The sequence below is a fragment of the Palaemon carinicauda genome, unplaced genomic scaffold (assembly GCF_036898095.1).
Source record: "Palaemon carinicauda isolate YSFRI2023 unplaced genomic scaffold, ASM3689809v2 scaffold570, whole genome shotgun sequence".
NCBI lineage: Eukaryota > Metazoa > Arthropoda > Malacostraca > Decapoda > Palaemonidae > Palaemon > Palaemon carinicauda.
The window spans coordinates 70233-85626 of NW_027171839.1; the positions used below are offsets into that span (position 1 = coordinate 70233).

The 15394-nt window shown below is 45.3% G+C and overlaps 1 long non-coding RNA gene across 2 annotated transcripts in view; it reads left to right on the plus strand.

Annotated features, from left to right (window-relative positions):
* The window catches only part of LOC137637187 (uncharacterized), a 43231-nt gene continuing 27837 nt past the window's right edge, over positions 1–15394 (plus strand). The window contains exons 1-2 of one of the 2 annotated variants that reach the window (XR_011043438.1): positions 1–63; positions 1017–1131. This is a non-coding gene — a long non-coding RNA (uncharacterized lncRNA). Of the gene's footprint in view, positions 64–343; positions 574–1016; positions 1132–15394 lie in introns of those variants that run through there. The other variant, XR_011043439.1, reaches the window with a different exon arrangement.

Consider the following 15394-nt stretch of genomic DNA (forward strand, 5'->3'; position numbering starts at 1 on the left):
GAAAAAATGTAAACAAAGCCAAGACTCAGAGAATTGATTCGTCATATATATATGAAATTAAAGGTAAATTATGAATTATTTTGTATTAATATGATATAATATAATACTAATGACTTAATAATTAAATAAATTACCCCCAACATTATATATTAGGCTTAAAAAATGTCTTTTTTAGGCTTAGCATTGCTGGTAAAGAAATATGCTTTTACGGTCATGTGTACCCTAGGATTGTCTGTGTTTTAGGGCAGTGTTTTTACGTGTTTTGTTTGCTATTTTAGTTGTTTTTATTGTTTTTTAATCATTTGGGACAATATTCTAGCCCGTGGAAGGATGGATCCATGACTATTGGCCCTAGACAACCCTGGCCATATTGAGGCAACTTGTAGATTAAGGCATTGTTTTACTTGTTTTGTTTGTTATTTTGGTTGTTTTTATTGTTTTTTAATCATTTGGGACAATATTCTAGCCTGTGGGAGGATGGATCCAGGACTATTGGCCAAAGACAACCCTGGCCATATTGAGACTTGTCCCAGAGGATGCCTCTTTGGTCATGTGTACCCTAGGATTGGCCAAGTATATTATATCATTATTTTACTTCTTTTAATATTTTGATTATTTTTATTGTTTTTAATCATTTGGAACAATATTTTAGCTATATTTATATAATTTATTTACACTTAAAGATTAAAATCGGAATTATTTATAAATGAAAAATATGAAAATCAATATACATAAATAAAAGACTTCTGTTAACAATGACTGTACTGTTAATTCAAATAGCATGTACAGGGCTGTTAATTCTCTATATGATTTCCAGTATTATAAATAAAGGTATAGATAATAACAGGTTAAAATATGATGTTTTTTGTCAATATATTGTTCTTTTATTCTACTAAATAGAATGCAAAAATTTACAAATTTTTTGTCAAAAAAAGAAAAAAAGCTTTAATTCTTTCATCATCTTTGATTCAGCTGGAAATTTTATCTTGAACTGATCGTGTGTATTTTTCTTTCAGATGGAGGAGTTTCATCATTTGTGCTGGGGTGTATGTATAATAACGGCCATCTGTATGATGATAAAGTATACAGCAGTGTAAGGGGGTCGCAGGGGGCCGTCAGCCCCCCAGTTAGGTAAGTAGGTAAGGACATGGCTTGTATGTTAGGTTAGGGGGGGAAAGGTTAGTTTAGTAGGCGTCCATAATTTATGGTAACCGGAGGACTGACCCAGGCAGAGGATTGACCCATAATCTCGGGTAAAACTGACCCAGAGTCGTTTGGAGGACTGACCCACAAACTTTATACTATAGTGCATTTATTATAAAAGTTATTTGATTAAATATAATATCATATGGATTCCATATATCATTAACACTTGTATGTTGTAATAAAAACTTTTGGTAAATTGTATATAAGAAATCTATACTTAAATCAAATCAATCTGGCTAATGGGTGTGACCTGGGAAGGGGGTCTGGGGACTTGCCCCGGCCAGGGGTTGTGACCTGGGAACTACTAGGTTAGGTTAGGTGGGTTTTATTAGGTTCTGTACAGCTTAACTCCTGAAACTGGTTTTGCTCCTGTGCAAAATACAAACCGTCCGCTCTTTACTATGGAGGAGTATTACGGCAAAGCTAAAACCAGCCGATAAAGCTTTTTTTTCACGGTGTAACAGCCCGCCTCTAGGTAGTGGTCACACCAGCACTAGTGACTAACATTCACTTTCTATTTCAGCTCGGTAAATACATAGTCTTTCTCTCTCGCCAACCTTTTTAACCGGTTTTCGGTTAAAAGTAACTGGCCTAATGATTAATAAAATGCCCATTTGTTTTGAGCTGCCTTCATTGGGGCTCACGGGTTCCCTGTGCAAAGAAGGTTGTGAGGTACGAGAGACAGACCATAGCCGAGTGATGCTTTATTCCTGAGACGGGCAGAAGTACATTGACCTGTGCTATCCATCGTTTCTCAAGTTGAACGTAGAGTAGGAAAAGACGTAGGACCCAAAGGGGTTGGTGATGGCTGTCTTTGGGATGTCATCGGGCTGAATGGGGACCTGAAAATAAGACTTTTAAGAGATCTATCTTGGAGAAAATAGTGGCCCCGTGGAGGGCCCGGTGAGATCCTGCATGTTTGGCAACGGGTAGTGGTCAGGTGTCGTGGCCAGATTTAGGAGTCTATAATCACCGCAGGGCCTCCATGTGTAGTGGAGAGGCCTACAGCCTGAACCCCTTTTTACATATTCCCATGCTCTCCGTCTTCAAGGCTTGTTTGGCGTCCTGTAGCTTCTGCGGAGGGAGGGTTCTGAGCCTGCAGTGGGTTATCGGGCCTGTCGTAGAGATATGGTGGAATATCCCATGCTTGGCAGGGAACCCCTTCAGTTGGCGGAGCTCGGGTTTGAAGACCTCCGGAAATTCCTGCGGCAGGCGGCCGTATTCATGGGGCGTGACTGAGCACACCCTGGGAAGGCTGGGCCCGCTGGAGAGGTGGTGGGACTGGTAGGTCTCCTGCTCGACTAGTCGTTTGCGACGCACATCTACCAGCAGTCCGTGGTGAGCGAGGAAGTCGGCGCCTAGGAGGGGCACCTTGACGTCTGCGATCAGGAAAGGCCAGTTGTAATTCCGGGCTCATGATGGATATCCTCAGTGTCCTTGTCCCGTAACAGGGGATGGGGCTGCCGTTCGTGGCAACCAGAGCGGCCCTTTCGTCTGATTGGAGGCCTAGGTCATTCTTTGAAGGTGGGAACGTTGACACTGTAGCGCCGGTATCCACTAAGAACCTTTTTCCTGAGTTTACGTCGAGGATTTAGAAGCCCGTGTGATCGGGCCTCGCCTGCTCCACGGTTGCTTGTAGGCATGGTTGCCCACCTAGTTTTTTTAACGGGCGCATGGTTGGACACACTTTCGCGCCCCTTTCCCCCAGACTTGGTGGTGCTTGCTGTTGCTCCTGCTTTTTTTTAGAAACTAAGTTTTTTTCTTCTTTTTTTCTTAGTATCATTGTTTTTTTTGTTTCCTCAATAAGTATTTAGTACTTACATAACCTGAAATCGGCTTACCTCCGAATAATAATATGCAGTTACCTTTTTAGCTGGGTCCCCTTGTCCAGTATAAAGTCAAGGGGTGGTGCCCAGTGCTCCTTTCTCTTGACCTGATTTTTGGGTATTCCACCGTATTACCTTTTTGTGTAGTGAACGTTAGTGTGTGGTCGGCATTCGGACACTCGGCAGTTTTGGTGCTACCTCTGGCCACAGTCCGCAAACCACTGCAGCGCTGCTGGCGATGCTGCTGCTGTTGTCCACGCGGCGAGAGCCTTGGGCAGGATTATTGGGGTCGGCCGCTGTGGATCCTGTTGACCCCTACTTCGTCTGGCTCCTCCGTGACGGCGTTGACAGAGGTGGTGGCGCGTATCTGGCAGTCTAGGCTGCCAGGTGGAGTTTGTTGGCTTTCGCGACCAACGATGGCACGTCCAGGTCCTTGGCGCCCTCCAACTGGGCTCGGATACTTTTGGGAAGGCGACGGAGATCTACCTTGACAGGCTTATCCCCTTGGGCCGCCCATCACTGTCGAGCTCATTCTGCTGGAGGATGTTCATCAGTTCGTCCCAGGCTGCTGAGGGACGAATGTCGTCGAGGGGCCTTGTCATCAGATCGGGGGCGCTGGGCCCTCGGGTACCGGGAGGTCATAGAGCTTCGTCAATTTCTTCTTCAGGTCTCTGTACCTCATGCGTCCCGGCCTCTGTTTCAGCCAGGAGGAAATTCTTTTAAGTGCGTCTGGTGTCAGCATTACCATCAGCATGTCTGATTTTTTTATTTCATCAGTGGTGTTTGCCAACCTGAAGTTTGACCCGGCACGCTGAAACCACACTGTTGCTGCGTCCGGTGTAAATGGAGGGAGCTGTAACTTCTGTCTCATCGATATCTGTGTAACCGTTTGCTTTACTTATATGCATATCGCGCCATGCCCTTTGGTTCCGAGGGGCGAGGTACTGTCAACGTCTGAATCTGTCATCTGACCTTACACTCTGAAACTCAGTAGTGAGCCGTATTTAGTCCGCTAACGGAGTAGGAATTCAAAGTAGCTGAGTAGAAGCTAATTGCCGTGGCAAAACTGCTTATGGAAAACCAGAACGCAAAATGATTTGCGCCGTAACAAGTCCGTTAGTGGCGTTGGGGTATGTGGAGTTGCGAGCTCAAACGACTTCTTATAAAATCTCCTTTGTGAGTTCGTTAAGGGAAAATCCATAGCAAAACTTTGCTAACGCCAAAACGCAAAATAACTTGCACCCTGATGAGTCCGTTAATGGCGTTGAGGTGAATGGAGTCAAGAGTCCTAAGGATTACTTGGAAATCGCAGTTGTAAGTTTATGGGAAAACTCTGGATCCACCAGTTGTGAGGTACAAGAGACAGACCATAGCTGAGTGATGCTTTATTCCTGAGACTCCTTACAACTACTCGCCTCCTCAAGACAATTATTAAAAGGGGATAATTTTAATGATTGTATGAAAAGAAATAAATGGGTAAAATATACATACTAGTTGCTGTAGTGAGACGGGGGTTGCAGGCATCCCCTTCATTGGAACACTATGACTGGAGGGCCGTTATTCTCGATACGCAGTCTCAGGATGCAGCCCCGTTGAGGAGAACCAGGGTGTTCAACTGCTGGTTGTAGTTTCTTGGAACCACGTCTGGTCGATCTTCTTGCATCTTCTCTTTGTTCTGGGGAAGTACTTGTGGGCGCCGCCCTTGCTGCTCGTACATGTCGACATCGCTTTCTGAACGAACAGGCTTTGATCTGTCCACGGTCAGCCAGTCTTCTGCTTCGTGGACCATGATCTTAAATCCCTTCTTCGTCCTCTCCAGCACACGATAGGGCCCTTTATAAGGACGTGAGAGGGGGGGCCGGTGACTGTCCTGTTTGACGAAGACGTAGGGGCAGGTGTCCAGCGAGGCAGGTCTAAATTGCTTTGTCCTGTCTACATACGTTTTGTGGCAAGGCGTGAATTTTCCTGCGCTTTCACAAAGCTGGGCGAGGCTGACGTGTTCGGTGTCTGGATTGGAGCATAAAAACTAGCCAGGGGCCATGAGCATTTCCCCATAGACTTTTTCTGCCGAAGAGGTGTCGCCGTTTGCTTTCGCAGCCATTCGTAGACCGAGGAGAACCCAGGGAAGTTGCTCAACCCAATTCTCGTCTGTGCATCGAGCCATTAAGGCCGCCTTCAGGAACCGATGGCCTCTTTCGACCATGCCGTTGGCTGTGGGGTTTCAGGCAGTCGTGCGGTGCAGGTTGGTCCCCATCAGGCGAGTGAGGGATACCCACAGGTTCGATATGGAAGTGGGTCCCCTGTCGGTTTTCATGTTGTCTGGGATCCCAAAATGGCTGACCCAGCCAGAGAGAAGTTCCTGGGTGTAGGTGTCAGTCGATGCTTTGGTCATGGGAATCGCCTCTGGCCACCTCATTGGACGGTCGATCATTGTGAGGAAGTACCTGGCGTCACCCGAGAGTGGTAAAGGCCTCACAATGTTGACTTGGATATGTCCAACCCGTCACGTAGGTTGAGGGAAACTGCAGACTCCTGACTCGGTGTGACGGCTGACCTTGCTGGTTTGACACGCCATGCATGCACCTGCCGACTCGTATGAGTCCTTCCTGATTCCCGGCCACACGAACTTTGGTGGTAGTCCTCGATGAGGTGTGTGAGAGACCGTGGATGACGTTGAATACCAGCCTTCATCTCGTTTGTGGGATGAAAGGTCAAGGGCGGCCTGTGCTGGTATCGTAGAGCAGAGTGGGGCCGTTGGGATGTAATTTGACGTCCTACCACCGAAGGGAGGTCAAGGAGGACCTCGCGTCTGCTGTAACGGAGTCGTCTTGTTTGTTCCCGGGCTATTTCCTCGTAGTCCACCCCGATGGGGATAGAGTTGATGCTGATTCTTGACAGAGCATCGTCCACAGGGTTTTTTCCTACCGGGACGTAGCTAATAGTGCAGCTGAACTCAGAGATGGCCGCCAGGTGTCGTTGCTGTCGGGTGGACCATGCATCCCTGGGCTTGGTGAAGGCGTGGACCAGAGGCTGGTGGTCCGTCTGGATGTTGAATGAAGCTCCCTCCAGAAGGTATTTGAAGTGCCTGACGGCGAAGTACACTGCCAGAAGCTCGCGGTTGAAAGTGCTGTAGCGAGTCCCGGATGGTTTTAACGTCCTGCTGAAGAAGGCGAGTGGTTGGGGCACGTTGTTAATCACTTGCTCCAGGACGACGCTGCCGCATGCAACGTTACTGGCGCCCGTAGTTAACCTCAGAGGGACCCTGTGGTCCTGATAGGCCATGGTTGTGGCCTTGCAGAGGGCAGTCTTTGTTTGCTTGAAGGCTTTTTGTCGAGGAGGACCTCATTGTAGCTTTTTCGGTTTCCCCTTCAGGACGTTGAGAAGAGGTTTCATCAAACTGGCGACATTGGGTAAGAACTTCTTGTAGTAGTTCGTCATGCCGATGAATTCTTGAAGGGACTTCACGGAGGTCAGCGTGGAGAATTGGTTTATGGACTCCACCTTCGACGTCACAGGATGCATGCCCCTTTTTTGATAGTTTGCGTCCCAGGAACTCCACCTTCTCAGCCCCGAACGTGCATTTGTCGAAGCGTACCACGAGGCCATTCTCCTACTGGTGCTTCAGAACCGTCCTCACGTGCCCCAGGTGTTCCTCCCGCATCTTAAAGAACATGAGGATGCCATCGACGTAGACGGTACAGAATGGAACGTCCCCCAAGATGCTGTCCCTCGTTTCTCAGGCTGAACGTCGAGTTGGAAAAGACATAGGACCCGAATGGGGTGGGGGTGATGATGGCCATCTCTGGGATGTCGTCGTACTGAATGGCGACCTTATAATAAGACTTTGAGATCCATCTCGGAGAATATAGTGGCCCCGTGGAGGGCCCCGGTGAGATCCTGCATGTTTGGCAACGGTAAGTGGTCAAGTGTCGTGGCCAGATTTAGGCGTCTATAATCGCCTTTTTGCAGATTCCTATGCGCTCTGTCTCCTGGAAGGTATGCTTGGCGTCCTGTATCTTCTGCGGAGGGAGGCTTCTAAACCATCAGTGGGTTTGGGGACCCGTCGTTGAGATATGGTGGAATATTCCATGCTTGGCAGGGAACCCCTTCAGTTGGTGAAGCTCGGGTTTGAAGACCGGGAATTCCTGCGGCAGGCAGCTGTATTCATGGGGCGTGACTGAGCACATTTGGGAAGGCTGGTCCTGCTGGAGAGGTGGTGGGACTGGTAGGTCCCTTGCTCGACTAGTCGTTTGCGACGCATGTCTACCAGCAGTCCGTGGTGAGCGAGGAAGTCGGCGCCCTGGAGGGGCACCTTGACATCTGTGATCAGGAAAGGCCAGCTGTAATTCCGGGCCTATGAGTGATATCTTCAGTGTCCTTATCCCGTATTAGGTTATGGGGCTGCTGTTCGTGACAACCAGGGCGGCCCTTTCGTCTGATTGGAGGCCTTGGCCATTCTTTGAAGGTGGGAATGTTGACACCGTAGCGCAGGTACTCACTAAGAACCTTTTTCCTGAGATTACGTCGAGGATGTAGAAGCCCGTGTGATCGGGCCTCGCCTGCTCCACGGTTGCTTGTAGGCGTGGTCGCCCACCTAGATTTTTTAGATGAGTGCACTGTTGGACTCGTTTTCTCCCCTTTCCTCCAGACTTGGTGGAAGTAGCACCATCTGGGAAAGTAAAGCCCTTGCGGTAGTGGTCCTCTCGTTGTTGCTGTTGCTCCTGCTGGGGGCGCTGCTGGCGTTGCTGCTACTGTCCATGCAGCGGAAGCCGTGGGCAGGAGTATTGGGGTCTCCCGCTGTGGATCGTGTTGACCCCTACTTCGTCTGGCTCCTCCGTGACGGTGTTGACAGAGGTGGTGGCGCGTATCTGGCAGCCTGGGTTTGCCAGGTGGAGTTTGTCGGCCTTCGCGACCAACGATGGAACGTCCAGGTCCTTGGCACCCTCCAACTGGGCGCTGATGCTTTTGGGAAGGCAATGCACGAAGATCTACCTTGACAGGCTTATCCCCTTGGGACGCCCATCGCAGCCGAGCTCATTCAGCAGGAGGATGTCCATCAGTTCGTCCCAGGCTGCTGAGGGACGTATGTCGCCGAGGGTCATTGTCATCAGGTCGAGGGCTCTCTGGGCCCTCAGGGGTACCGGGAGGTCGTAGATGTCCATCAGTTTCTTCTTCAGTTCGCTGTACCTCATGGGTCCCGGGCTATGTTTCAGCCAGGGGAACTCCTCCTAAATGCGTCTGGTGTTAGCATTAACATCACCATGTCCGATTTAATTATTTCATCGATGATGTTTGCCAACCTGAAGTTTGACTCAGCACGCTGAAACCATACCGTTGCTGCATCCGGTGTGAATGGAGGGAGCTGTAACTTCTGTCCCATCAACATCTGTGGAGCTGTTTGCGTTACTTGAGTGAATATCGCGCCATGCCCTTCGGTTGCGATGGGCGAGTTAAGGTAGACGTCTGAATCTGTCATCTGACCTCACACTCCAAAACTCAGTAGTGAGCCGTATTTAGTCGGCTAACAGAGTAGGAATTCCAAGCAGCCGAGTAGTAACTAATTGCCATGGCAAAACTGCATTTGGAAACGCCAGAAAGAAAAATGATTTGTGCCGCAATGAGTCCGTCGGTGCCGTTGGGTATGTGGAGTTGCGTTCGTTAGTATCAGATGGCGTTCACGAGCTCTTGCCACCATTCGCTGATTCTCACCACGTTCGATGGCAAGCCTATATGAAACCTCAGTGCCTTAGTACCCGAGAAATCCGAGACGAGGGTTTGCGAGACTCTCAGCGAGCCTTAGTTCCCATGGCAGTTTGCAAGCCTATCGCCTCATGCGAGATCCCCATCTCGTCTTAGTACCCTTGGTGAATTTGGGAGACCCTCACCTCACCTTATGGACCATGACGGGTTTGTGAAACCCTCACCAGCGCTACAGTAGTGTACACTATTGGCTCTAGCAGTGAAGGTAAGATTCAATGCTGACATTTTTCAAATTCTCATTCAGTAATTCTCGCTGGTGTTTGTGAGTGCTTACCAGTGTTTTGTGAACATTCACCAGCATTCGCTAGTATCAGATGGCGTTCACGAGCCGTTGCAAGCGTTGGCGGACAATCACCATCGTTCGCTGATTCTCACCATGTTTGCTAGCAAGCCTATACGAATCTGCTTAGTGTTTGTGTTCTTTGCGGTCTGGGACAACAAATCCTTCATGCGAGACTGCTTCTTCGTGGGTAACTTTCTTCCCTGAGGAGAAGTTTTACACAACTACAGGTCTTTGTTGAAACTGTATAAAATGCTAAAAATAACTTTGGTGGCACATGCACTCTCACCAAAACAAAACCCCAAGGTTATTGCCACAAATACGATTTACTATCGATGGCTGGAGTCAGCCGCATGTATCAGTATGCCCCAGGACACGACGACTTCTCGTTAGACACCGAGTTTTGAAACAATCCTTCAGGGTTATTTTCTTGGGCTTTTTTGCCCGATGGAATGGAGAGCTTCGGAGCAATCGCACAACGGACTTGTGATGTACTGTATACCCTTACAGGATTATTATTTCAAGCCTTTAGTCCCAAGGAAACAGTAGTAGCTTCTGCTTACATTTACGAACGATAGCAAGCCCCGCCCACAAGGCAGCCAGACGAATGTTGTCAGCTTCTTATTACCGCTTGTGAACGATAGCAAGCCCCGCCCACAATGGGGTTAGGCAAACCAGTGAGGGTATGATTGCTACACCAGCTGTATGTTTTGTTTTTGCGGGCGCATGCGCTCACATCTTAAAAAGTACTACAGCTAGTAGACGATCACATTCCTTGGGTAATATTTTTAGTATTATTTCTATTCTTATAGTTATTATGATAATAATAATGAGATGAAGCTGAAAATGACGAATTCTGAGGTATTTTGTATTTTTCATAACAATACACACTTTAGCCATTTATTGCGGGTATTACTTTTGCCAAAGCTGAAAGGATAAGCCATTGAAATTTAGCAAGGGTTAACCACCCATCCCGATAGTTAGTGGGGGTTAGGTGAGTTAGCTCGCTACCCTTCCCACTCACACACCAGTGATTGACCTCACTTTGCTTTTGGCTCGGATGGAGACCGGTTGTTTTCTTTAAAGTGTTTTAAGCTGTGTGTGTGACAACGTAGTACGACAGGTTCTTAAGGATGGAGAACCTTCCCTTCCGACCTTTCCCCCTTGACTATCGATCATCCCGTTGGCAAATAGTCTTCCGTGTGACTCGGCCGACACCGCAGGGGAACGTCATCGTTCAGCTGTTGTCATCGCCTTCCCCTCTGCGTGGAATCTACCTGGGGAAGGGAGTGCGGCCTTTTCAGAGCTTGACATCTGTCTTACTCTTTCTCAAGGTCATCGCCGTTCACCTTTCAATGGCTTCCAACAGTATACTCTGCAGGGCGGAGCACCTTTCCCGTTTGCGGGTTAGGTTGTGCTTCTGATTGGTTTCTTCATTAATTATGTGAAATTAAAATTGTTTGTTGTTTACCTTTCTAGCTTCTCCGCGGGGAACCCTTCCCGCCAGAGGGTCCAGTGGCTCTTCCGATTAGTGAATATTTTTACCTGAATTAATTAATTGTAATTCTTGTTTTATTACAGTTTTTTCGCTGCCGCTATCCTTTTCCCATCAATGTCGGCCTGGGAAGGGAGTGCGTAGTTCTTATTTTGTGTCTGTTCTCTCGGTGTACACCTTTCCCGCCTGCTCACTAAATGCTTTTCCCGAGGGAGTTTTATCTTACATAATTTATTTTATTTTCCTCAGTTAGCGATGCCATTCTTCTTCGTTCGACTAAGAGAGCTGAGGAAGTAGAGCGGTTCTGGTTGCGCCTTGGGGATCTGCCGTCACTTTCCTGTTCTTCTACGACCGTGGCAGCTCCTGATCAGCACTCCATCTTCGTGGAACTAGCTTCGGCTACATTTCCTCATGCTACGCTCATTGCAGATTTTCAACTTGAACAAGGCTTGTTGATGGGAAGCATAGAGCGCTGCCCGGAGGTCAGCCTCCAGGGGTTGGAATACTTCCATTCCGAGGGAGAGTTTTCCTCCCCAGGTGTTGGGTTGTCCTCCCTTCCAAGGGAGAACTTCCCTTCACTTCGACACCGACTTCGGTTGCTGTTTCTTAGCCAAGACTATACTCCCCCCTTGCTGAGTCGCCTCTACTGTTGGGGATGGAGTAAATTCCAAGGCAAATCTCTCCTTCGAAGTGATCACCTCTCTTTGCAAGAGGGGCCACTCATAGAGACGCCTCTTCGGAGGATTGCTGCTGCTGAAGGTCAGCTTGCTGATTCAATGACCTCAGAGGGCATCATCGCCTTAGAAGTGCGCTTTCACCTCTGGTGAAGAGATGGCTCTTCGGCTTCATCAACGCAGCCTTCCTCCGCAGAGGAGCCTCTTTGTCGGTCGTCTTCTGGCCCTCGACTTTCACCTGCTCCTGGACCTTCTTCCGACGACTCTGCCGCTAGTCCTCGGAGACTTCGGCCTTGAACTCTCCTGTGGATCACGCACGATCCCCTTCGGTGGATGTTCGTCCTTCCAAAGGACACATCCCTGTTCTAGTTCATCCTACGCGCTGATCTTCTACGACACATCGTCCTCCTTGCTGTCTCCGTTCCTGATGCTAGGCACCGTCGAGATCGTGCTCCAGTGGCTCGCCAACCTCGCCAACGCACCAGCGTTCTCCAGCGCGTCAACGCTCTCCAGCACACCAGCGTTTGCCAGATCTCCGATCGCTATCTCACTGCTCACCTTCTCCTCAATATACCCTGGATCATGACACACCATGGAGGTCTCGTTTGCGAGTCTTTCCTGAAGATGTCTGTCCTTCCAGGGCGTGTCTTTCTGTTAGCTCGTCCTTTAAGAAAGTAATACGGTACCCCTAATAAACAGCTAAAGGTTTGCATCGTTAGGAAAGATACAAATTATTTCCAAATTTTTCATCATGAATAAGAAACTTAATAGACCGTAAGTTCTACCGTCATGCCTTCACCTAATTTTTTTTTTTTTTAATACCTATAGATTTACTCTGCTGTAGAAGTTTCCATAAATTTAAACATAGATTTATAATTTTTTGTAGTAATGAATTCATTTTTGGTAATTGAAATTGTTGAATCTTTGACCAGTTCTAAATAGAAAGCTTTATTTAAAAAACTTCAAATAAAAAAACTAGTGATAACATTTGTATAATTCTAATCAAAACAAGAGAGAGAGGAGTTTATTCTTTGTCATTTTCAAGAGACCTTGCCTCTCGTTAGTATTTTATGAGGGGTTTTAAATTCATAGAAGTAAACCAAAAGTTCATTTTGTGTTTGACTTGTAAATTCAACCATTAGTTTTGTTTAAAATTACTCATATTTTCAGATATCAAACAAGTTGAAATTTTTCTATCGTGAAGCTGCCTTCCAACACTGCACTGAAGTGGAACTTGAAGCTTTTCTAACAAAGGTGAAATGGTATTCTTAAGATGTGTATTGACAGTAGTTTGTTCCTAGATTGTGCTGACATGAATGAATTATATTTTGAAGGTGTATGTTTTCATGTTAACCCTTTTCCCCCAAAGGACGAACAGTACTGGTACGTTTCACAAAACCCATCCCTTTACCCCCATAGACGTACCGGTACGTCCTTGCAACATAAAAATACTATAAAAGAAGTTTTTTCATATCTTTTATAATTTTTTGAGAAAATTCAGCCATTTTCCAAGAGAATGAGACCAACCTGACCCCTCTATGACAAAAATTAAGGCTGTTAGAGCAATTTAAAGAAAATATACTGCAATTTGTGCTGGGAAAAAAATAACCCCCTGGGGTTAAGGGTTGGAAATTTCCAAAGAGCCTGGGGGTAAAAGGGTTAATGAAGGTTTGACATTGCAAAGTTTAATGTTTCTGTGATAGTCTAATGTATACGACAAACGTGTTTTAGGTGCAACAAAACGTGAACATTGCACTAGGTACGGAACTGAATTTCAAATGAATTTGCTTTGAATGTTTGGGTTGGGGTGTCTTGTATCAGTATACTGTAAGCTATAGTGTATTACCTAATTAGTGTGTGTTCTGATTTAGTATTAAAACCAGGCATATCAAAAAGAATTGGACATGGGTCCTTAGTCAATTTATTTTGCTTACATTCTCTTACAGAGGGGACAGATGAAAGCCGTTCAGTATTTTATGGAAGGGAAAATTATCAAAAGCTTTCAGAGAAGAAAATGGAAAAGGAAAAGGAGTGTTAGGGTGGTGATTTGAGGTTTAGGAAAAACATTCTTGTACAGGAAGTGTCCTTCAAGCTATAGAAGTTTTTAATTCTAATAACCCTCTAGTTTTAAAGATTTTAGAATGGCTTTTTATTATTGGACGGAGAGGTATAACGGTTCAATTTTGTTGGGTTCCAGCACATGTAGGTGTGTGTGGGAATGAGAAGGCAGATTCACTGGCTAAGAATGCTGCATCCGAGTTGCTGCCAAGAAGGTATCCCATTCTCTGTAATGATTTCTTACCTGACATCAAGAAATTGATTTGCAATAAATGGCAACAGCAATGGGATAGTCAAGATGGCAATAAAATGAGGGAAGTAACAAATGACATATCTCCTTGGAGGTATAATATGATGCCCCGAAAATAGGAGACGTCTCTTTGTCGTCTCCGTATTGGTCACACTCGGTTGACACATGAGTTTCTGCTGAAGGGCCAACACCAACCGTATTGTGACAACTGTTTAGTACCTCTAACAGTAAGGCATTTGTTGACCGAATGCCCCAATTATAACAACTTGCGGAATAGATATTTGTTTGAGGCTCGAGGTGAGGGTGGCAGGTTCATCCTTGCCAAGATTCTTGGAAATGATGTGTCCTACCATGCAAGTGGCATTTTTAGATTTCTTTCAGAAGCAGGTCTTCTGAAAAATATTTAATTTTTATGACATTCAATTTTTATTATTTTAATTGAATACTCTTTATTTTTTTATTTTATTTCATTTTTTATTTTTGTATACATAAATTAAATGTTACCGGCGTCAATGACCTTAGATGTCAGGATGCCTGAAAACTTTAAATCATTCATTCATTCATTCTCTCTCTCTCTCTCTCTCTCTCTCTCTCTCTCTCTCTCTCTCTCTCTCTCTCTCTCTCTCTCTCTCTCTCTCTCTCTCTCATGTTTCAGTGTTTTTGTTATCAAAATTATAATAGTTTCAATGTTCCAATAGTAATCCTGGCTCTAATATACAATGTAAATACTGTACCATCACTGGTGCTGCTACTCACTGTGTCAAAAGGCACATTTGATGTTATTACAAATCTTTAATATGAGTAGCTGGCCAGGTCATCTTTTGCTGGCATGGATGTAAGTACACCTCCTATTGTGTGCTATATGCAGGACTTTAATGCTGCTTTTCTTTTTCCTTTTTGTTGTCCACCATTTTGATTTCGTAAGTAAAAAACGGATTTTGAGCGAAGCGAAAAATCTATTTTTGGGTGAGATGGCCATGTCGTCCTGATTGAAGGTTCCTTCAGTAGCTTCCTATTCCGTTCTTAGTCGTTATATATATCCAAAGGAGCTACTAAAGGAACCTTCTATCAGGACGACATGGCTTGAGCCCAAAAAGGCTACTTATAGTTAGGCAAAATGCCCCTAAATCCATATAGGCCTACACCCTTGCCAATCAAATTTAACGAAAACATTAACATGAAAGTTATTTATAATTTTCATTTTAATAACTTATGATACTAAACAGTATAACTCTGCTTAGATGATATAGAGAATAGCATAGATGTCTTAAAAGCAGGATGCTATAAAGCCAAGGGCTCCAACGGAAAAATAGTCTAGTGAGGAAATAAACTACAAAAGTAATGAACAATTGAAATGAAATATTTTCAGAACAGTCACAATATAAAAATAGATCTTGGATGAATTAGATATAAAAACTGATTTTAAAAAACTAAGCGAGATAAGATAGAATAATGTGTCTGAGTGAACCTTCAAGCAAGAGAACTCCAACCCAAGACAGTGGAAAACCAAGGTTAGGCTTCTTTGTATTAACTTGGATTGAATCAAGACTTTAATTTCGGAGACAACGTGGCTGAATGATTGTACTTTATAGTGATCACTTCAAATTTAGGTTATTTCACTAAAAAAAAAATTTTTATGAATTAAAAGAAAAAAAAAACTATGATTCGTCCAGAACTCGCCCTATACTACGAATATGTTTTTATATGATTATGTATATACGTATCAACATTATTTCCCAATGTACAGTACATTTTAATTTTTATTGGTCATTTATGCATAATATAATGAAAATTTAACCAAAATAAAGATTATTTGGTTTATTTTGTATTCTATCATATGAACAC